The sequence below is a fragment of the Mus musculus genome, chromosome 6 (assembly GCF_000001635.26).
Source record: "Mus musculus strain C57BL/6J chromosome 6, GRCm38.p6 C57BL/6J".
Lineage (NCBI taxonomy): Eukaryota > Metazoa > Chordata > Mammalia > Rodentia > Muridae > Mus > Mus musculus.
The window spans coordinates 7,710,888-7,733,819 of NC_000072.6; the positions used below are offsets into that span (position 1 = coordinate 7,710,888).

General features: G+C 44.2%; 1 long non-coding RNA gene across 1 annotated transcript; it reads left to right on the forward strand.

Annotated features, from left to right (window-relative positions):
• Positions 1 to 13,385: 13,385 nt before the first annotated feature.
• Gm46950 lies at positions 13,386 to 14,169 on the forward strand. Its single transcript, XR_001785192.1, has 2 exons — positions 13,386 to 13,423; positions 13,995 to 14,169. It is a non-coding gene; the product is annotated as a predicted gene, 46950 (long non-coding RNA).
• Positions 14,170 to 22,932: the final 8,763 nt, after the last annotated feature.

Genomic DNA, 22,932 nt, shown 5'->3' on the forward strand with positions numbered 1-22,932 from the left:
AGCCTTCCTAAATCCTAGCCTGAAAATATGGGCAAAAAGATGACCATCATGTCAGTAACTGGATAACAACTAATCACGTATATACACTGGTAGGTGTTCCATTTAGACACAGGCAACTTCTCCACTAAACAGTGCTTAGGTGTAGAGTGAACACATTCTCATTTTTATTTAAAAATAGGGGAAGAGAGGGGATAAAAGGAAAAGAAGAAACCAATTTTTAGGTTAAAGAAAAACATTTAGTATGTAATATTGATATATTTGTCAATATATCAGAATATGAGTATATCAAAATTTGGGTCCAAAAAGGTCATGATGCAGCTCTGTCTTTGGGGATCCAATAGAAGTTGGGAATCCAGTTCAGTATTTTCTAACTCACTGGCCATGGGTTCACAAATTAGGGCAAGCTTGCTGGGTTTGCTCTTGTTGTATTGCTTGTAGGGAGAATGATAATCTCTGATAAGCAACCATTAGGTATGTCTTTAAGTGCTAACTAAGATAAAATGTGTTTAAAGATATTTCTAAGGTCCTTCTCTTATAACAAAGAGGCTTCATCTCCAGAGACTGGTACCTGGGGTTTCTGTAAACCTGAGTTGACAAACTGAAATAACTATTATCTCCCACTAGCTTCAATGTCCACCACCCTTCCCCCGACCTCTTGTAACAATTCTAGAAGCCAGTATCCTAGATATCCACTTTCCTACTATTCTTCAAAAATATAAAGCCTTCTGTCTAAACCATAGAAATACATGATGTTTTTGCCATATTCTTAGAGAAAAAGATTCTACTGTATGTGTAAACTCAACACTACTTTAATGTATTTTGTATGTTTAACTACATACAAATGCATGATGTTTTTGCCAAATTTTTAGAGTTATTTCTCTTGAAAAAAGATTCTACTGTGTGTGTAAACTCAACACTACTTCTGTATTGGTAACTTTTGTGGCCATTATTGTAAGAAACATTAGATATTAGTCTTTTCTGTTGAACACTTCAGAAACTTGTGCTTAGGACAAATCATTTTACAAACCTTTTTATCCTCTTCATCTTTAGGTAAATGTTTTGTAACTTTTTATGACTAGAAATGCAAACATTGGGTGGTGGTGGTGAAAAGGCCAGCATAGGAACTTTGGGAAAGTCTTGAAACTCTCACCCCTCTGGAAGGCAGAAGCTAATTAGCATTTCTCAGACCACTTCGGGTGGGGACACATTCCACAATACTGACCCTTTGCTCACCTTCAGACAAGGGAAGTCCTTGTCACCTCCTTCCCTAAAGACCAATCAGTTTAAAGGGTGCACTGTTGCTCCAATCATATTGTGCCTAGTTGCTGATGCTCTGTTCTGCCATATAAAAACTCCCTGAGCTGGTGCTGGGACGACCCTGTGCACTGGAACAATAAATTTCTCTTGGTTTTTTGCATCGATCCTGGTTCCACATGGTTCACTCAGGGGATCCCCGGTAAACTAAGGTTCCTCAGGGTCTTACAGTGGTTCATGCCTTTAATCCAGTACTTGAGAGACAGTAGCAGAGGCAAGAAGATTGGTCTGAGTTTGAGGCCAGCCTGGTCTAAAGAACAAGGTAGAACAGAATAGCTAGGGTTATACAGAGAAATCCAGACTTGAAAAAAAAAAAACAAAAACAAAAACAAAAACAAAAAATCCCCCCCAAAAAAACAAAACAAAAAACAACAATAATAAAAACCACAAAGCAAATGTTTTAATCCTCCCCTACTCAGTATACTCAGCTTTATACTCAGTATACTAGGCCTTTGCATTCCAAGAACTTAATACCCTGAAATAGTGTCTCCTTTCTCCTTGGAACAGCATATCTGTCTCTGTTAGCTGGACACCAAGACTTTCTTTTAAAGATTGGTCAATTGCACAATACTCTGAGGTCTAGTCAGAGCTGGGTGACAAGGCAGCCAGATCCCTTCTGAATGCTTTATGCTCTCCCAAAGATCACCAGAGCCAGAGATCTGATGTTCAAACCATTCAGATTTAAATAGGGGCAACACCTGTGTTAATGATTGTACTAATTAGGTTCTTGGATGCTGTCAGCACACTTAGGAAGCATACAACATTATCTGGCATTGTCCCTAAAATACTTGGGCTCTAACCCCACCCACTGTGATGGTTACTTAAAGATAATACAGAATTACAATAAAGACATCTGCACTTTTAAAAAAAAAATCTCCATAGAAGGTGTATACAGTGCTTGCATGTATTTGGCACTATAGGGTGTACTTTAAGAAAGCAATTGTGTTGTTAGATTAATCTCTGTTAAATCCAAGTTAGAACGCAATTCTATTAATGGTGACATTGAACAATAATACAGGTCTTCTGCTAACTGCACTTGTAATATTTAATAAAATGTAATAAAGTTGGAAGGATTAAGTTAGATGAAGACAAGTAAGGTGCCAGGGCACTCTGGTGGAGTCAGCTTGTGAGGCAGAAATGCCAAAAATCTGCTCATGAGAAATGAATTTCTAGGACTCTCCTCCTGGATGTCTGGCGAAAGTCAGCTCTCCAGTTTGGGTCAGTTTGACAGGCGAAAACTGGAAGCTGTTTCATGAGGATAAGAGTTCCATGGAAATTTCTCTCCCGGAGTTATGGCGTTTTTCCCTTACCCATATTAATCAAATTTCCACCACATTATTCTAATGTATAGATTCACATGCACTCTACTAAGCATTACCTTATAGTAAATGCCTTTTAAGATTGTATTCTAACATAGCTAAAGCCTTTTCCCAGTGTTCTTAGATTCCAGATAACAGCAAGGAGCTTAACCCATTCAGTAACTAATTAAGCACTAGCCATTAATTCAGTTCTCTGCAGAAAGAGTCTAAAATTCTCACTGAGATAGAAATTCGTATTACAGACTACATTCTTTGTCAAGAGCAAATTAGTATACTATACTGAAAATGGATAGTCTCCAGATATAGATAAGAATTAACGAGGCCTAGAGAATTTTGAGGTCAGTGACACTACATTATTCTTGAGGCGTGTCAAGAGTTAACTACCCTGGGGCTATTAACTCTAAGTGTAAAACTCTTGCCTGGCAGAAAGTGCTAATCTCTAATGTAAACATTTATTTGGTCCCTACAAATTCCCTTTGTAGTCACTCCCCTTGCATCTGTGCTAATCTCTAGTGTTAAACATTTATCTGGTTCCTTTTGAAGTCGCTCCTTTTGCACCTGGAAAAATTCAATGTGCCTTATTCTGTTATGATTTGCAATTTATTCTGTATTATAAAAGTCTGAGGCTCGACTGGAACATTACATTCAGATTAAACACCTCTCTTGTGTGTTTGGCTGTCTGTTACTACATCCTAATCTTGCCCATCTACTCTAGAGACTCTTTCCTACGCAGGCACAGGGGCCCAGAGGGTCTGCAGCAGTAAGGCAATTAGCATTGCTCTTCCTGCTTGTAATGGAATTTGCTAAATACCACTAGAGTGACTATTATGTTTGTCATTTGAATTTGTCTTATTTTTCTATACTTTTTCTTATCTATGTCTGACATATATGGTGCATTTACATATCTACAGTTCTCTCCTCTACAAAATGAGCACCAGGGTTCAGGGAACTCACACTTGTTCTGCAGGGCTAGGAGCAACACAGTACTTAACCAGTGAAATTGAGAAAGTAAATTATATGGCTCTCAACACCATGCATCACATTTAGGGAGTAATGTCAGTTGTCTGGAGGGAGCAATTGAGCAGAGTTGAAAACGGACAAAATTAGAAATGCAAACAGAAGATGAGCAACTGCTCACTTGTAGATATCAGAGGACAACTTTTGGAAATTGGTCCTTGCCTTCTAACTTGTTTTTGAGTCAGAGTCTCTCTTATTTTTGACACAGTGTATGCCAGGTTAACTAGCTTTTGAATTTCCTTGCAATTCTCTTGTCTCTGCCTCCCATCTCACCATACAAATTACAGATGCATACTTTTTACAAGTGTGTACAGATTATAGATATGGCTTTTTGTTTGGGTTCTGTAGTCTAACTAAATTTTTGGGCTTCAGAAGAAAGAACTTTTACTCAGTGACCTATGTCCCTGACTGGAGGGAAAACTTCTTTCTACATTCTTAATTTTACAAATGATAAACTAGAAATTAAACCAACTAGAGATGTTTTAACAACAACAACAAAAAGACAAACAACTTCATCTCTTAAAAATGTTCAGATCCTATATGGAGGGAAATTTTTAATTTTTTTAAGGATGTTGTATGAGAGAGGAAAGAAGGAAAGAAAAAAGAAAAAAGAAAGAAAGGAAGAAAGAAAGAAAGAAAGAAAGGAAGGAAGGAAGGAAGGAAGGAAGAGAGAGAGAGAGAAAGAAAGAAAGAAAGAAAAGAAAGAAAGAGTTCTTAAGCTCTTACCTTTCTTACTCTCATCTCTAGCCCTCCTTCTCCCCCTCCCTTCCCCCATCTCTCCATGTGGCCATGGCTGGCCTCCCTCTTTCTACCTTCTCTTTTTCTCTCTGCCTTTCTACAATAAAGCTCTAAAACCATAAAAAAGAAAAGAAAAGAAGAAAAGGGGGGGGGAGAGAGAGAGAGAGAGAGAGAGAGAGAGAGAAGAAAAAAGAAAAAAGAAAGAAGGGAGGGCTGGAGGGATGGAAGGACGGAGGAACGGAGGGAGGAAGGACAGAAAGAATCCTGTATGCAAAGGTAGAATAAAATTTTGCCTTCTAATTTCTAAATGATAAACTGTATTTAACAAAAGATGCAGGTTTTTATTTTACTAAATTACACATGATTTTTACTAACTTCTGGTTCCTAGTGCCATGGGATTACATAATCTATTGGCCTGTTTTTCTGCCAAATCCACTGACATTTTTCTGAACTCTCTAGCCAGCCCCTCATGGGTGATGGCCATGACTCTATCTAGATCACTCCTGGGACTTCAGAATTCTGGGAATGTTCTACGATGTTAGGAATAGCACAAGTGATTATTGTCACATCACTTGTTTGTCAGTCTGTTCACAAGCCTAATAAACTCCCCTCTAGGAAACTAAGCCCTAAATAGGAAAGGTGTCATATATCAAGGTTGCACAGGCTGAGGGCAAGGAAGTTAAATATATAGAATGATAGTTTACACTAAGGTTAGAGTCAAAGAGGAACACCCACCATGAAAGCTAAGAATTTCCCAGACTCCAAGGGTACAATACAAGGAAAATCTTCAGGGATAGCAACCATATTCCAGTGTAGGCCCATGCCCAGGAGTTGACAACATAAAATAAACTTCACACAGGGTTTTTGTTTGTCTGTTTCATTTGGTATTTTTTGTTTGTTTGTTTTACTAGTTTTTTTGTTTGTTTTGATTTTCATTTTAATTGCCATTGTTGTTGTTTGTTTGCTTGCTTTGTTTTTTGGTTGCTTTTGAGAAAGACAAGATGAAGTTGAGTGGGTGGAGAGGTGGCGAGGTTATGGAAGGAGTTAGGGGAGGGAAAAAACATGGTCAAAATATTCAGAATTGCCTAGGAAACAGTTAAAGAAGTTGGAAGACTTCCCAGTCCAAGGAATCAAATCGCTTCCCCTGAGAAATGTGCTGAGCGTGTCACAGTGGAAAGACAGGAGGGTAAGGCACTGGTGCACATGGTGGGAGGGAGCTGACTTGGGACAAGAAGCTGGAAACCATTCACACCTAATAGTACAATCAATAAAGAGACAAAAAGCCTTGGCACTCAGTCAGAAGCAGAGGTGAGACCGCACATGGCTGGCTGATTAGTACAGATTTCTTTGTTAGAGATTAGGACAAAGGGAAAGCACAGAACATGAGAAAACAGATTCTATGAAAGAACCGTTCATCTCTGCAACTTAGACCTGGTACTGGGGAGGCATGTGAACCAATTTCTGACAGAATAGGAAAATTTGGAGTAGTGAGGAGAGCATATTAACACTGCTACAGTCCATGATTCACAGAAAAATTATACCCCGGACTCAAGCAGCATGTAAGAGTGTTTATTCTGCAGAAGTCCAGCATACTGGGGCCTCCCATTACCAGAATAGAGAGACAACCAAGTGAGCTTGCAGGCCTGATTTAAAGCACATTAGGAAATCCCAGGGTAGGTGACCTCTATGTTAATCTGTTGGGTTCATCTCTATGGACATTCCATTACCATGGTGTGGGCACTGGAAACCGTTGCTGACCCACTGTTCTTGCCTCAGGCCAGGTGGCAGGGCAGCTTCTGAGGCCTGAACTTGCCTGTAATTGTCCAGTTCTTGGAACAGAGATTTAGGCCTAGTCTCCTTAACTGCCAATTTGAAGCCTGACATGGAGTCAGCCTAGCCTTCTCAATAGAGAATATTGGAACTGATAAGGTAATAAGTTTGTGTAAAAACAAAAGACAGTGGTAGAAATGTCTGACAATTAACAAAGCACATACTAGGATTGTATCTCAATGACTCAAAGAAAACTTTTCTTCAAATTGAATTTCTGTATGATGGGAAAGTACCTCCAGCCACTCTCCCCAAACACTTCTGGGCCAGGAAGTTCCCAGATCTCATTTGTCCTGTACTGAAGGACCCTGGCCTGTAGACATCTGCTCATTCTTGGTGTTTGTTAAGTATTCCCTATCAACGCTTTGGTTTAAATAATGATCTCCCCTGTTCAGGCGCCAATCTGTTGTAAGCAGCCCCGAGGCCTACATGAACCAGGTACACCTGGGAGGCAGGTTGGGGCTGAAAGAGACAAGATTGCGAGAAAAGATAATGAAGCCAAGACAAACGTTCTGATCAAGGCCCATGAGTTTCCTAAGAGACCGTGCTTATAAGGGGGAAGGCCCATCTCCTCCACCAGTCCATCCTTGGTGCTTTGTTGCCATGCCGCCATGCCATCAGCACTTGGGCGCCAGGCTGGTTGCTTATTCAGGAATGTCTCAGGAAGACAGGTTCAGCCTCTCGGCAGGTAGCAGAAGAGCAGGGCAGTTGTCACTTTAAGACCTTAAGGTGAGGCTTTAGCCAATTAACATCTGGAAGCTTTTGAAATTAAAATTTTTAAGCAAATCAATTTTTTGTTCTTAGATTTTCTGTACCATAACTTTATAGTATAACTAAAACCACCAAATATTAAAAAGATATTGCCTCTGAATCTTTTCTGGAGCAACAGCTACTCCCCAGAACTTTAAAGCTCATTGTGTGAAAGCAAAGATTTGAAGTAAACTTCTCTTGAGAGGCATTGGCTACTAAAATAATTTCTACTTAGGAAATAATATACACTGAAAGACTCAAACTCTTAGCTTCTTATATTGAAGCAGAGACAATAAATTTTTTTTCTTACATAATGTAAAGCTACATTAGCCATACCTAGAGGCAAAATTTTCCATGGATTACCAGTTCACTAGAAGCAAACACTTTACAATTATCAGAATGCAAAGGAAAAAAACGAACCTTTAAATCTATAATAACTTTACATGAAGTAGGCAAGCCAGATTGTAATGCCTTTATAAGTTCTACAGCCTAATTGACTTTTTATAAATTCTGACTTTAAACTTTATTTAAAACATCTGGATAGATCTGCAACAGTGTTCTTTTAGCTAATGAGAAATTTCCCTGAAGGCAGGCAAGAACTTCTCTAGGCACTGTTTGCGAAACAAAAGAAAGTCACACAAGCCCCACAGAAGCTGCTCTGAGCTTTGTTCCTCTTGCCATCAGGACAGATTTTAGAATTTTAAGTTTCTTTTGCAATATTAGACTATAACTACAACTTTGGGAAAGGAAAACCCAATTTTAAAACAATTTATCATCTTTAAAATCAATATTAGAAGCATCACTATCATGTTACGAAGTTTGGCTGCTAATTTATACCTATGAATGCATGACAGTGCAAATTTTAATGCTTCATTAAAGAGACATTGTTTTAAATCTTATCTTTAAGTCTACCTTTTAGGATAAGAATCACATTAAATATTATCTCAACTAGAAGTATCCTTAGAGGCTTAGCTTTTTGTCCTGCTTTATGTCACATGTTTGAAAGACTCCAAACCCGAGTTACCAATTTAAAGCTGTCCTGCTACCAATGTTACACCTTTTAGACCAGTAAAAACCCAAATTAAGTGGCTACAGGAATGCTATAAATTTAGAGCAATCAAAGAATTTTACTTTTTCTAGCTATAAGATAAAGAGCACTTTGTCATTTGCTAAACACAATAATCACGATTGCAGAGAATTTTCTAGGAAAAAACCAACTATCAGCTTTTTTGCCTTAAAACTAAGAAGCTGTGAAAGGAAATAAAACTGTAATTCATGTAATGTATGTTAAATAGCCCAAAGAGTTGTTTCTGAGCTTTGAAACCTGGGGCTGAGAACATAGCAGAACAGACCAGGACATGCCCGGGCAAGCCCATCGCCTCCCTAGCTCCCACCCCTCTGACCTAAGTTAAATGTTACAGGCTGCTGATGTTTAAATGGACCAATCATGTGAAACCGCGCCAATTCCTCCCCCAGCCCCACTCCTTTTTTATAAAACCCCCTAGCTTCCAAGCCTCGTGGTCGAATCCACTGTCTCCTGTTGTGTGAGATACGTTTCGACCCGGAGCTCCGCCATTAAAAAACCTCTTGTTGTTACATCAAGGTGTTGTGTTCTATTCGCGATTCTTGGGTGCACGCCGAATCGGGAGCTGAGTGGGGGTTTCCCCACTGAGTTCTTTCATTTGGAGGTCCCACCGAGATCTGCGTGACACCCAGGAACCCCGAAGGACCCCTTGGAGGTGCGTTTGTTTGTGTGAGTCTTGTTATGTTGTCTGTTGTCTAAGTGTCTAAGTGTGGCACTGCTGAATTTGTGTCTTAGTTTTTCAGTTCTGAGATTGTGGGTTTGAGCCCCATTCTGGCAGCTGCCACTGCGGACCGTAAGGACCCTAGTGGCTGTGGGAAGACGACGGTCTATTTCCCCACAGGCTGCACCCTTGGAAGACATTCCGAGGGAGACCCTGGAGTGCCCGGGGTACGGAACAGTCAGGAGGACCTGGCTGTTGCCTGGCAGAGTGAAGAAGAGTGAGTGCTCTTCCTGCCAGAGGAGTGGAGCGGAATCCCACTCCATCAGAGGTAGCGTTTGGCTGGTTGTGTAAGTCCAGACGCAGACGAGTGTGCTTGGATGTCTTAGTGTTTTCCGTCTCTGTCATTGTGTTGTGTTTACTCTTATTCTTCACTATGGGACAGACCGTGTCTACTCCTTTATCTTTGACTAAGGACCATTGGACGGACGTTAGGGCTAGAGGACAAAATTTGTCAGTAAAAGTGAAGAAAAAGCCATGGATGACTTTCTGTTCCTCAGAATGGCCTGTTTTTGGAGTAGGTTGGCCAGCAGAAGGAACTTTTTACTTACCCACCATAAGGGCTGTGAAGGCCATTGTTTTTCAGGAAGGACCAGGGTCGCATCCAGACCAACAACCGTACATCATGGTATGGGAGGACTTGGCACGCTACCCACCCCCGTGGGTTCGCCCATTCCTCCCGCCTCTCCGCCCTGGCACCAAGATTCTAGCCATCCAAGAAAATGGTGAGAAAGAGAAACCGAAACCACCGCTCGGGAGAGATGATGATCGCAGCACACCAGTGACGAAACCCCCCAAGATCTATTCAGAGATTGAAGAACCCCCTGAGTGGCCCGATACCCCTCAACCCCCACCTTATGCTCCCCAGCCCCAACCATCAGCTCCCTCGGGACCCCTGCCTCAGGCCCCGGCCGGAGGAGGGGGTCCCTCCACAGGAACAAGGAGCCGGCGAGGAGTCACCCCTGAGGGGCCTGCGGATTCAACTGTGGCGCTCCCCCTCAGGGCTATTGGGGCTCCCCTGCCGATCCAAATAGTCTACAGCCCCTACAGTATTGGCCTTTTTCCTCTTCTGACCTTTACAACTGGAAAGCTCATCACCCCCCTTTTTCAGAAAACCCTGCAGGACTCACTGGGTTGGTTGAATCATTAATGTATTCATACCAGCCGACCTGGGATGACTGCCAGCAGCTTCTGCAGACTCTATTCACAACCGAGGAGAGAGAGAGGATTCTCCTCGAGGCTCGGAAAAATGTCCGAGATGAGGCTGGGCGCCCTGTCCAAACTCCAGCTGAGATAGATGAAGGATTTCCGCTAACCCGGCCCCGATGGGATTATAATACGGCATCAGGTAGGGAACGACTGTCCAATTATCGCCGGGTCCTAGTGGCGGGTCTCAGAGGTGCTGCCCGGCAGCCCACGAATCTGGCCAAGGTAAGAGAGGTTATGCAGGGAGCGACTGAGCCCCCCTCAGTCTTCCTTGAAAGGCTCATGGAGGCTTATAGGAGATATACCCCATTCGACCCCACGTCTGAGGGTCAAAGGGCCTCAGTAATTATGGCCTTCATTGGCCAGTCAGCTCCTGACATTAGGAAGAAGTTACAGCGAATTGAGGGCTTGCAGGATTACACCATAAGAGATGTAGTTAGAGAGGCAGAGAAAGTGTATCATAAGAGAGAAACAGAAGATGAAAAGTTAGAGAGAGAGAAAAGAGAGAAAAGAGAAGAGGAGGATAGGAGAGACAGGAGGCAAGAAAAGGTTTTGACTAGGATCCTGGCCGCAGTAGGAGAAAGAGATAATAGAAGAAGAGGTAGACAGTCAGGGAACCTGGGAGACAAAAGGCAGCAGGGACCAAGGAGACCCAGAGAAGGCGGGCAGCGCCTGGAGAGGAACCAATGCGCGTATTGCAAGGAAATGGGCCACTGGAAGAGCGACTGTCCGAAAAAAAAAACAAGAGGTAAAGGTGCTTTCTCTTGGAGAAAATGAAGACTAGGGGGAACGGGGCTCGGCCCCCCTCCCCGAGCCTAGGGTAACTTTAGAAGTGGAGGGGACCCCTGTGGACTTTCTAGTTGACACGGGAGCCGAATTTTCAGTACTCAAAACACCTCTAGGAAAAGTAAAGAAAAATGAAAAAACCTTGGTGATCGGGGCCACGGGACAAAAATCGTATCCATGGACCACATCCCGAGTAGTAGACATAGGGCGAAATCGAGTAACTCATTCGTTTCTAGTCATTCCAGAGTGTCCTATGCCTTTATTGGGGAGAGACTTACTAACCAAGTTAAAAGCACAAATAACTTTCACCTCTCATCGACCGGAGGTTTTCTGGGGAATAAAAGCGCCCCAGACTCTAGAGCTGTCTTTACAACTAGGGGAGGAATATCGACTTTACCAAAATAAAGTAAAGCCCCCTGAGGGATTACAGGACTGGTTAAATCGATACCCCCAGGCGTGGGCAGAGACGGGAGGAGTGGGGATGGCAAAACTGGTCCCCCCCGTGGTGATTGAACTTAAGTCCAGGGCCACCCCTATAGGGGTCCGACAATATCCCATGAGCAGAGAAGCTCAAGAGGGTATACGCCCCCAAATTAACAAACTGCTCCAACAAGGGATTTTGGTCCCATGCAAATCCCCTTGGAACACTCCTCTACTTCCAGTAAAAAAACCAGGGACCAGGGACTTCCGTCCAGTACAGGACCTTAGAGAAGTCAACAAGAGAGTTCAGGACATACACCCCATGGTGCCAAATCCTTATAACCTCCTCAGCACCTTGCCACCTGGTCGGACATGGTACACAGTCCTGGATCTCAAAGATGCTTTTTTCTGTTTGAGGTTACACCCCAACAGCCAGCCCTTGTTCGCTTTCAAATGGCGAGACTCCGAGAGTAGACAAGCCGGACAGCTCACATGGACGAGGCTGCCTCAGGGATTCAAGAACTCGCCCACTTTGTTCGATGAAGCCCTACACCGAGATCTTGCTCTTTTCCGAGCCAATAACCCACAGGTGACTCTTCTGCAATATGTAGATGATCTGCTCCTAGCTGCAGAAACACGCGAGGACTGTGAAATTGGGACCCAAAACCTCCTGGGCGAGTTAAGTAAGCTGGGGTATCGGGCCTCTGCTAAAAAGGCTCAGTTATGCCAGATAGAAGTGACCTACCTAGGATATGTCTTGAGAGATGGACAACGGTGGCTCACAGAAGCCAGAAAACAAGCTGTTATGCAGATCCCGGCCCCAACCACTGCTCGCCAGGTAAGAGAGTTCCTGGGGACCGCCGGGTTTTGCAGACTCTGGATTCCCGGATTTGCCACACTGGCAGCTCCCTTATATCCACTAACCAAAGAGAAAGGGGAATTCACCTGGACCAGAGAACATCAGCTAGCCTTTGAAACTCTCAAAAAGGCACTGCTGCAGGCTCCGGCATTGGCCCTGCCAGATTTAAACAAACCTTTCACCCTATACATTGATGAAAGAAATGGAGTGGCAAGGGGAGTCCTTACCCAGGTTTTGGGACCATGGAAGCGCCCGGTAGCCTACTTATCAAAGAAACTGGACGCTGTGGCCAGTGGATGGCCCTCCTGCCTGCGAGCGATAGCAGCCACGGCTGTGCTAGTAAAAGATGCTGACAAACTGACTATGGGCCAGAATGTTACTATAGTGGCCCCACACTCTCTTGAGAGCATCATCAGGCAACCACCGGACCGCTGGATGACCAACGCCCGAATGACGCACTACCAGAGCCTATTGCTGACAGAGCGAGTAAGTTTTGCACCCCCAGCCATTCTCAACCCCGCCTCCTTACTACCTGAGGCTGACGAGGCCCCTGCACATAAGTGTGAAGAAATACTGGCAGAAGAGACTGGAATCCGGCCAGACCTCACAGACCAACCTTGGCCAGGGGCGATGACTTGGTTCACGGAAGGAAGCAGCTTTGTGGTAGAAGGTAAGCGGAAGGCTGGGGCGGCAGTAGTGGATGGAAAGGCTGTCATATGGGCCAGCAGTCTGCCGGAGGGTACATCAGCTCAAAAAGCGGAACTAATCACATTAATTCAAGCCTTAAGGCTGGCAGAAGGAAGGGCTCTTAATGTCTATACCGACAGCCGGTACGCTTTTGCCACGGCTCATGTACACGGAGCAATATACCGACACCGTGGACTGCTGACGTCTGCCGGCAAAGATATCAAAAATAAAGAAGAAATTCTCAGCTTATTAGAAGCTGTTCATTTGCCCCGTAGGGTGGCAATTATCCATTGCCCAGGACACCAGAAGAGAACTGGGCCCGTTGAAAAGGGAAATCAAATGGCAGACCAAGAAGCTAAAAAAGCAGCCCAAGGGCCAATGACTCTGGTGGTGAGAACCCAACAGCCCGCTGCTGAGGAAATAAATAAAAGAACCCTCACAGAAGAAGAGGGGCGAGATTACTTAGCTAACATACACCATCTGACTCATTTAGGAACTAAAAAATTACTAAAATTGGTTAGTAAGTCCCCCTATTACATTCCTGGATTAAAAGGAATTGTGAAAGAGATAGTAAAAAACTGCCGTGCTTGTGCACTTACCAACGCTGGGTCTAGCAGGCTCCAGGAAGGAAAACGACTGCGAGGAGACAGACCTGGAGCCTACTGGGAAACTGACTTCACTGAGGTGAAACCGGCTAGGTATGGAAATAAATATCTCCTAGTTTTTATAGACACCTTTTCAGGATGGGTCGAAGCGTTCCCCACCAAGAAAGAAACGGCTAATGTAGTGGTCAAGAAGATACTTGAAGAAATCCTTCCCCGCTTTGGGATACCTAAGGTAATGGGGTCAGACAACGGGCCTGCCTTCGTCTCCCAGGTAAGTCAGGGATTGGCCAGACAACTGGGGACAAATTGGAAATTACATTGTGCATACAGACCCCAGAGTTCAGGACAGGTAGAAAGGATGAACAGAACGCTAAAGGAGACTCTGACTAAAATAGCCTTAGAATCCGGCGGAAGCGATTGGACAGCCGTTCTCCCTTATGCCTTGTTCAGGGTTCAGAATACACCTGGACCCCTTGGCCTAACTCCATTTGAATTAATGTATGGGGCGCCCCCACCCATTTTTATGACCGTAGGGGATAAGAATCGCCCGGATGTGTCTTTCTCTCCTTCTTCTAGTCTTTTGGCTCGATTAAAAGCTCTCGAAATAGTAAGAAAAGAGGTCTGGAAACAGCTAAAAGAAACCTATGTTGCTGGTGACACACAGGTGCCGCATCAGTTTGAAGTAGGAGACGCAGTCCTGGTGAGGAGACACCGAGCGGGAAACCTAGAACCGAGGTGGAAGGGACCCTACTTGGTGCTACTGACAACGCCCACCGCGGTCAAAGTGGAAGGAATCCCCACTTGGGTCCACGCATCCCACGTTAAGAGAGCACCCCCTGGAGTCAGCCATGATGAGTGGACTTTGGAGAAGACTACTAATCCTTTTAAGTTGCGCCTGCTTCGTAGGAGCGATCCCAAAAGACTTCAACCCCCACAGTCCTGTTCAACAAACGTGGGAGGTACTCAATGAGGGGGGTAGGGCTGTATGGACAATCACTGAGGTACACCCTCTGTGGACTTGGTGGCCTGATCTTTTCCCTGACATCTGTAAGTTGGCTATAGGAGCCCCTCCTGGATGAGACTTGGAGGGGTACTCTGACATTCAGAGGGCACCTTTAACACCCCCTCCGTACGTAGAAAAACATTCGAGAGACCCATGGGGTGGTTGCTCTAACCAAAGGGATAGAAGTATGCTTCGAACCCATCCCTTCTATGTCTGCCCCGGGCCCCACCGAAGTCAGTCCCTCAATCCAACGTGTGGAGGTAAGGCTGACTTCTTTTGTAAGAGCTGGGGTTGCGAGACTTCAGGTACAGCCCGCTGGAAGCCCTCCTCGAGCTGGGACTATATTAGAGTAACAGCCAACTATTCCCTAGCGTCTTATGTACCTGGAGGATTTGACCTAGACGAGTGTACTGACTGGTGCCATCCGCTCCGTGTCACCTTCACTGAACCAGGGAAGAGAGCTCTGGGATGGACAAAAGGGTATACCTGGGGTCTTAGGATTTACAAGGAAAGATATGATGAGAGATTATTGTTCACTATCAGATTAAAAATAGAGACCCCCTACAATCCTTTAGGCCCCCCAACCAAGTTCACACCCCTCACCCATACAATTACTCAGCCTACTCCAGTGATTGCGGACCCCCTTAATATGGCCGCTATCACCCAACCTCCCACTCCTCAGGTACCTCTAACTATTACCCCCGAGATTCCTTCAAGACAGAGGATGTTTAACCTAGTGAGAGGAGCCTTTTATGCCCTTAACAGAACTGATCCAAGCGCTACTGAGGACTGCTGGCTATGCCTGTCCTCGGGTCCGCCTTATTATGAAGGAATCGCCTTCAATGGAGATTTCAACAGAACCAGCAGCCATACTTCCTGCTCTTGGGGTACAGGACAAAAACTGACCCTGACTGAAGTATCCGCGAGGAATCCAGGTCTCTGTATAGGTACCCCACCTTCCACTCACAAACACCTATGCGGACAAATTCAGTCCGTGTCCAGAACGGAAGCTGATTACTATCTTGTACCTTCCCCGGTTAGATGGTGGGCTTGCAATACAGGACTTACTCCCTGTGTATCAACTAAGGTTTTTAATTCATCTCATGATTTTTGTGTCATGATCCAGCTGTTACCCCATGTATATTATCACCCTGCATCCAGTTTAGAAGAAAGCTATGCAGGCCGGCGGTCAAAAAGAGAACCAATTACTTTAACCCTGGCTGCATTCATGGGAATAGGTATGGCAGTAGGAGTGGGGACGGGAGTGTCAGCTTTGATAGAAGGAAGACAGGGAATTCAGTCTTTGAGGGATGCTGTCAATGAAGACCTAGCGGCAATAGAGAAGTCCATAGACGCTTTAAAAAAATCTTTGACCTCCCTGTCTGAGGTAATTTTACAGAACAGGAGAGGTCTTGATTTGTTATTCCTAAAGGAAGGAGGACTGTGTGCTGCCCTTAAAGAAGAGTGCTGCTTCTATGCAGATCATACAGGAATAGTTAGAGACTCTATGCAGAAACTGAGAGAAAGATTAGAGCGAAAGAAACGGGAACGGGATGCTCAACGGGGGTGGTTTGAGTCGTGGTTTGAATCACGACCATCTTGGATAACTTCTTTAATTTCCGCTGTAGCCGGACCAATCCTTATGATATGCTTAGCTTTAGTTTTCGGCCCTTGTATAATAAATAGAGGAATGGCTTTCATCCACAGTAAAATTGATACAGTAAAACTCATGGTTCTTCAAAGGCAATATCAACCTATAGTTCAGGTAGATGAAGAGTTAAGGGACACCGACCTCTAAAATTCTATGATTAGAATTAGTCTAAACAGAAGAAGAGGGGAATGAAAGGAAATAAAACTGTAATTCATGTAATGTATGTTAAATAGCCCAAAGAGTTGTTTCTGAGCTTTGAAACCTGGGGCTGAGAACATAGCAGAACAGACCAGGACATGCCCGGGCAAGCCCATCGCCTCCCTAGCTCCCACCCCTCTGACCTAAGTTAAATGTTACAGGCTGCTGATGTTTAAATGGACCAATCATGTGAAACCGCGCCAATTCCTCCCCCAGCCCCACTCCTTTTCTATAAAACCCCCTAGCTTCCAAGCCTCGTGGTCGAATCCACTGTCTCCTGTTGTGTGAGATACGTTTCGACCCGGAGCTCCGCCATTAAAAAACCTCTTGTTGTTACATCAAGGTGTTGTGTTCTATTCGCGATTCTTGGGTGCACGCCGAATCGGGAGCTGAGTGGGGGTTTCCCCACTGAGTTCTTTCAGCTGCAGACTCCTTTTCTTTAAAAAGCAGTTTTTTTTTTTTTTTCAGCAGTGGCTCCCCTGCTATGCCTGATTCTTGGGCCACTTTCGAGCTTTGCTGAACCAGCAGATAAAGTCTTAGCCATTTTTATTTTCCAATATGAAACACAGAATATTCAGTCATTCAGACAATGAGACAAAACACACATGAATTGACACATGAACGAATTGGTGCACCAGACATTAGACAACACAAAGAGGGCAGAGAACTTCTGCTGTAGGGGCTAGAGAGAATAACACAGGGCGTCCCCGATTTCTCTCTGTCTCTGGGAGAGTTTCAAAATCCATTTTAATCTATTTTATTTTATTTTATTTTATTTTATTATCTTAAACCCTATTCTGCGAGCCCGATGCAGTTCTCGACTGGGGACAACCGCCTGTTTTATTATTTTAAACCCTATTTCTCTCACCTGAAACAGCTCTTAAAAGCTGCGGACAACCGCCTGATTTGAAGTTTCTAGTCCCACACATATTTCGCTGTCAAACCCTAAGTGGAACCAGCACCAGGTCAGCACTGTTCCAAAGTTAGATTGTATCCTATCGCACCTCCAGCAACACTTTTAAAAAATGAAGTTTAAAACCAGCGCTCGCATAAATACCTGTTGCACACCATGCCGGATACGAACCTCTGATTCTTTCCTTCTCATGGAGCTCCACACAAGAGACAACGATCCCTTAGTGTTTCCCGCCATTTCCAGGTTCCTATTCATCTCTGTTCAGGCGCCAATCTGTTGTAAGCCAGCCAAGTCGGAAAGCTGCACCACAAGTGGCCCCACCTTAATGGCGACAAGGTTTGTACCAGCCCGCTTCAGGCTGGGGGAGGCTACACTAAGCAAAGCCCCCAGGGGAGCCCATGCATCTATCCACATCTGTCCTCCAAGAAAAGAGAGGGTCATACACTTCCTGAACACAGCGGGGGTTTGGATCTGTCAACAGGATGCAGCTTATCTGATCTCTGACATCACACCTATTATCCAGGAGGCTGTATGCTTTGTTAGCTAAAGTTGCCATTGAACTCTAGAAGCCATGTCTTGGAAGTCTAGTGAGTGTTGTTGGCTTTACTCATGAAGAAATAAAGCACTAGTTGGTCAAATATCAGCTTTCCTTGCTACAGCAGAAGACCTGAAGCTTCTATTTTATATAGATGAAAGGATTATTTAGCTCACGTTTGGGAGATTCAAGAGACTGTTAACCAAAGTTCTGGCTAAGGCCTTCTTGACAGTAGTTTATTATGGCGTGTGTTTGTGTGTGTGTGTGTGTGTGAGAGAGAGAGAGAGAGAGAGAGAGAGAGAGAGAGAGAGAGAGAGAGAGAGGAAGAGAGAGAGAGAGAGAGAGAGAGAGAGAGAGAGAGAGAGAGAGAGAGGAAGAGAGAGAGAGAGAGAGAGAGAGAGAGAGAGAGAGAGAGAGAGGAGAGAGAAACTGAGGCCCCACAGTCTCTCCTCAGATTTAGCCCTAGTGACCTAAGGACATCACAATATCTCTAGCACTACCTGGACTGGCTAATTTTATGTTAACTTGACATAAGGAATAGTTATCTGAGAGTGGTTCCATAATATTAGGCTCTAAGCAGATAAGCTAGTAGGGCATTTTCTTAATTAGTGATTGAGTTGGGTGATGGTAAGAAGCCCATTGTGGGTGGTACCATCCCCTGTGCTTGTGGTCCTAGATGGTATAAGAAAGTAAGATGAGCATACCATGAGGAGCAGGGCAAAAATCAGCACCCCTCTATGGCCTCTGCAACAGCTCCTGCTCCAGGTTCCTGCCCTGTTTGAGTTCCTGTCCTAACTTTCTTCACTCACCAACTCACTTTTTGCCACACCCACCCCAGTGAAGACATTGTGTCAGGCCCAAAAGCTTGGATGCAGTCCTAAAATAAAGAGTTTTACAGAAACTCAGCCTCGTGGAAACTTTGGCATTCTGTAGAACGAATGTTCCAAGCCTGTCCCTGTGTTAGTGAATAGATCTGTGTGCTTTCTTTCAGTATTGTTTTATTATAGGTGCCTCCAAGCAATGACTTGTCAAATACCTAAGCAAAACTGAACTTTGCTTCCTGGCCTTCACCAATGCCCTAGGTAGTCCTTGAGCCCACCCTGGGCTTGGAATTCAGTAAGAATGTTGCCTATTCAGTGACATTCAGAATTTCCTCTAGTATTGTAAGAGAGATAGTGAAAGAAATCAGGCATTACTGTCTACTACATAGAGTTAGAAATCTCAGGGCAAGCTTAGCAAAGTAAGTTTAGAATTCTTATTTTAGTTATGTATGGCAGACTACCTTACTTAATAGTAGAAAGTCCCCCACAAAATCACTTAGAATAACAGCTGAGTCACTCTCATATACAGGAATTTACCATTGTTTTTGAAGTACATCGGGCTGTGGTTTAAGGAGGAACTAGAGTATTGCATTATTCATGAGAAGCTTAGCTAGAGCTGAACTCTCTAATTAGAACTATGGCTTAGGCATGAAAGCCCTTGCCCAGGGAGTGTAAAGACCTCACACCTGGCTTCTAAGAATATAGCTGACCTTAGATACAGACTTTGTCTCAGTTGTTATATTGCCTAGTTCCTGCTAGACTTTATGTATGCATTTCTCTGTTTTGTATAAGAGTCATTAAGCATTCAGTAACCTCAATGTACCTTGGTTGATGTGTTACCTAACTTCCTTATTTTCTTCTTTATTAAAAAATCTGATGCTCGCTTTGAGAAATTACATCCAGATACAGTACTCTCTCTGGTGTGTGTGTCTGTCATCTCCTGACTTCTTGCCCACCTGATTACTGAAATCCTGATTCCCTGCGGGTAGAAGGGCCGACTGAGTCCAGTCAGTGGCAACTTTTGATCATGGTGTTTTGTAGGAGCAATAGTAACCCAAACAAAGACAGTACCTGAGGAACAAACATTGCACCCAAAGCCCCACCCAAGAACCAAGTTGTAGATCACAATGAGCCCTTAAAGAACGCTAGCCATTAACCAATACTCAAAACAAAGCAAAGACAGTCTGTGGGGTAGCCAACATCAAGCCTATTTTCTGTGGGTCATGCAGTCAGAGGTTAGGTCTTTTGGAGGACAGAAGTGGAGTTGACAGCAAGGTCAAGATTTACAAAGAATTCCAAGTGTGATCTAAGACAGCTTCCTTAAAGTAGAAAGGAAGGGTTATGGTTGGGCAAGGCTCATGAGGGAGAGGCAGGATTGGTGGAAACACCACAGTGAGGGGTTGAGGCAAGAGATTAAAATGATCTTAGATGCAATTTGCCTTTAGATGTTTTCTAAAGATGAGCTGTGCTACTTTCCTATGGTTGCTGTGTCAGCACAGCACAAACTGTGACTTACACGCAGAAAGAAAAGAAAACGATTAAACTTATTGGATCAGAGCTCCTAATATTGAGGAATCAGTAGGATTCCGTTGCTTTGGAGGCCGGAGAGAAAATGCTATTTCTTTGTATGCCCCAGCTTCTAGAGACGACCCATATCCCAGACTCACAGCCAATTCCTAATTCACCTTCAGCTTCTGTTTCTGTCATCCTTGTCCTCAAAGGCTTCTGCTTTCTGCTCACAGTGACTCTAAGAATCGCCTGGGGCCCACCCACACAGTTCTGAGATAGTATCTCCATTTCAAGATCTTTAACGTACGTATATCAATCTAATCAAGGTCCCTTTTGCTGTAAAAGCCAGGACACTCACTGTGCAGAGGAAGAGTACAAAGTACTTAACCTGACACTTTAGCATGAGGTTTAGTTTGAACAGAAAGCCACTAAAATGAGGGAACAGGAGGAAAACGCTCTGTACACACACACACTCACACACTCACACATACACAGATACACACACACATACACACCCTGTGCCACACAGCGGATTATAAATTTCTCTTTTCCAGGTGCCCCGTATGCATACACATTTCTTTTTTTTTTTTTTTTAACACTCTTTTTTCCCCGAGACAGGGTTTCTCTGTATATCTCCGGCTGTCCTGGAACTCATTTTGTAGACCAGGCTGGCCTCGAACTCAGAAATCCTCCTGCCTCTGCCTCCCAAGTGCTGGGATTAAAGGCATGCACCACCACTGCCCGGCTTGCATACACATTTCTAATATCAAGAACTGGATACAATGCTACCACCAAAGATACCAAAGAAGCTACTAAGGGTGATCTGTGGCAGGCCAGGAAGGCTGGGAAGATCTGAGGAAAGGGAAGGAACCCTGCATTCAGGATCTGATTGAAGCCTGTCTCTCCTACCAAACAGCAAGAATTCTAGTACAGTTCCCAACTGCTTAAGACCTTTCTCCTTTCACACAGCTGTAGACCTGAAGTTTCTAGAAAGTTTTCTCTTGTCCCCATTTACAGAGGACAGAGACTAACCCCTCAGGTGATTCTGGTGGCTTCCTGCTTTTCCTTTATCAGATTGCAATTCCATCTGAATCACCTCTGAGCTTCCAGCTACCACAGATCTCTCACAGAAAGGGGAAGAGGGGGAGGAGTGGGTTCACATTGTAACTGGAGAGCCACCATAATGCTGTACGTGGCCAATGCTTACTGTTCCAGGAGGAGGCCTACTGCACTTGGCTCAGTCCTGTATCATAATACCTTTAATAAAATGTCCTTCCCTGTTCCCGAGAGTCCTAAAATGACATACACTGTTGAATCTTGGTTTGACTTGGGTTGAAGCCCGTAAATGTCTAGGGGAACCCTTCGGGCTGATGAGAGTGGCAGTGTGAGTCTGGGTGTCTGTCCTATCACTGTTGACATAATGTAAAGCTTTGTTTTCTATGGTTTCCATTATCTAACCTCTCCACACGCTATCTTTGGAAACCTACAGTACTTTCTGTCATCTTCTCTTGCTGCTTTGAGGGAGAACTCCTGGAAAGAAGCGGTCTGCAGAGACTGACTGACTAATGTCAGTCCTGTGGGGGTGGGGGTGGGGGTGGGGTGGGGGTGGGGGTGGGAATGTTACAGGTCCAACGGCTACTTAGTTTATCTTAGGCTTGCTTTAGTCACAACTCCTAACAGCCATTCCTTGCTCACCTGTGTCAGAACTAACATCCTGTGACTAACGGATGAAAACCTTGGGAATCTATTAACTGAGTAGGCCCCTAGCTTGCACCAACTCCAAGGCTAAGAATGTCATCCGACAGCGTCTGAAGACGTACAGAAAGGACGACCTCCAAGCTTGCTGTAACCGCCTCTCTAAAGTACCCCTCCATGTGTTTCCAACTCGCCTTGATTTATGACTTTGTTCTGTAAATCTATAAATGTTCATGAATCTGCTTCCACTTTGAAGCAAGTAGTTTGGGGTGGCTTAAATCTGAATTCCTAGCCTTGGTCACTCAAAATGGCCCCAGAGTAAACCATCTTAGCCCCTTAAAGATGAAAGCTGTGGCTGTGGCACCAGCAGTTATGGTGCCACGGCATTCTAACAATGCCCCACTTTTCACTGGAGGAATTACCCGATTGGAAGCCAGCTGTGTGCATGGACCCACTGAGGCCAGGCTATTTGGTGTTATTTCCTCAGGCAGATTGTTGGTGTGATTTTTCTCCTGGGGCTCTGGTTGGGCTTCTAGTTTGGTTGGCAGTACATTTTCCCCAAATTACAAATTATAAATGTGACACAAACCAAATTCTTATATTCTACTTTTTTAAACCGTTAGACAAGTGTTTCCTATCGAAATTTACGTCCCTCAAGTCAGAATGCCTTGCATGAGACTGTGCAATAAAATCACTGCCCACCAGGTGGCAGTCATGGTACAGTAGCTCTCAAAGACTGGCGTTGATTGGGGAGTTGCTCAACGTTTAAACAGAGTTGCCATCTGACCCAGTAATTCCATTCTTAGATTTATACGCAGGAAAGTGTAAAACACATGTCTATACAAAAACTTGTACATGAACGCTTGTGACTATTAACGGTAGTCAAAATGTAAAGTACCCAGTGTCCAGACACTAAGAAGGCCATAAACAAAATATGGTATATACAAAGGGAAGGGTGTTACTCAGCCACAAAAATGAACAAAGTGCAGATTCATGCTGCAGCATACATGAACAATGAAAACATTATACTAGGCAGGAGCCAGACAGAAGAGGTTCAGGTTGTGTTAGTCTATCTATATGAACTCTGTTCGCAAAGTAACAGAGACAGAAAGCTGGCTAATGAGTGCGGAAAGCTGGGCAGAAAGCATAGGAAATGACTTTCTTCTTCAGGTGATGAACAATATCATAAAGTTAGTTGTTAACACCTTTGGGAAGATGCTAAACCTACTACACTGTACAGTTTAAACAGCAAATATTATGTGTGAAGGATGGCATAG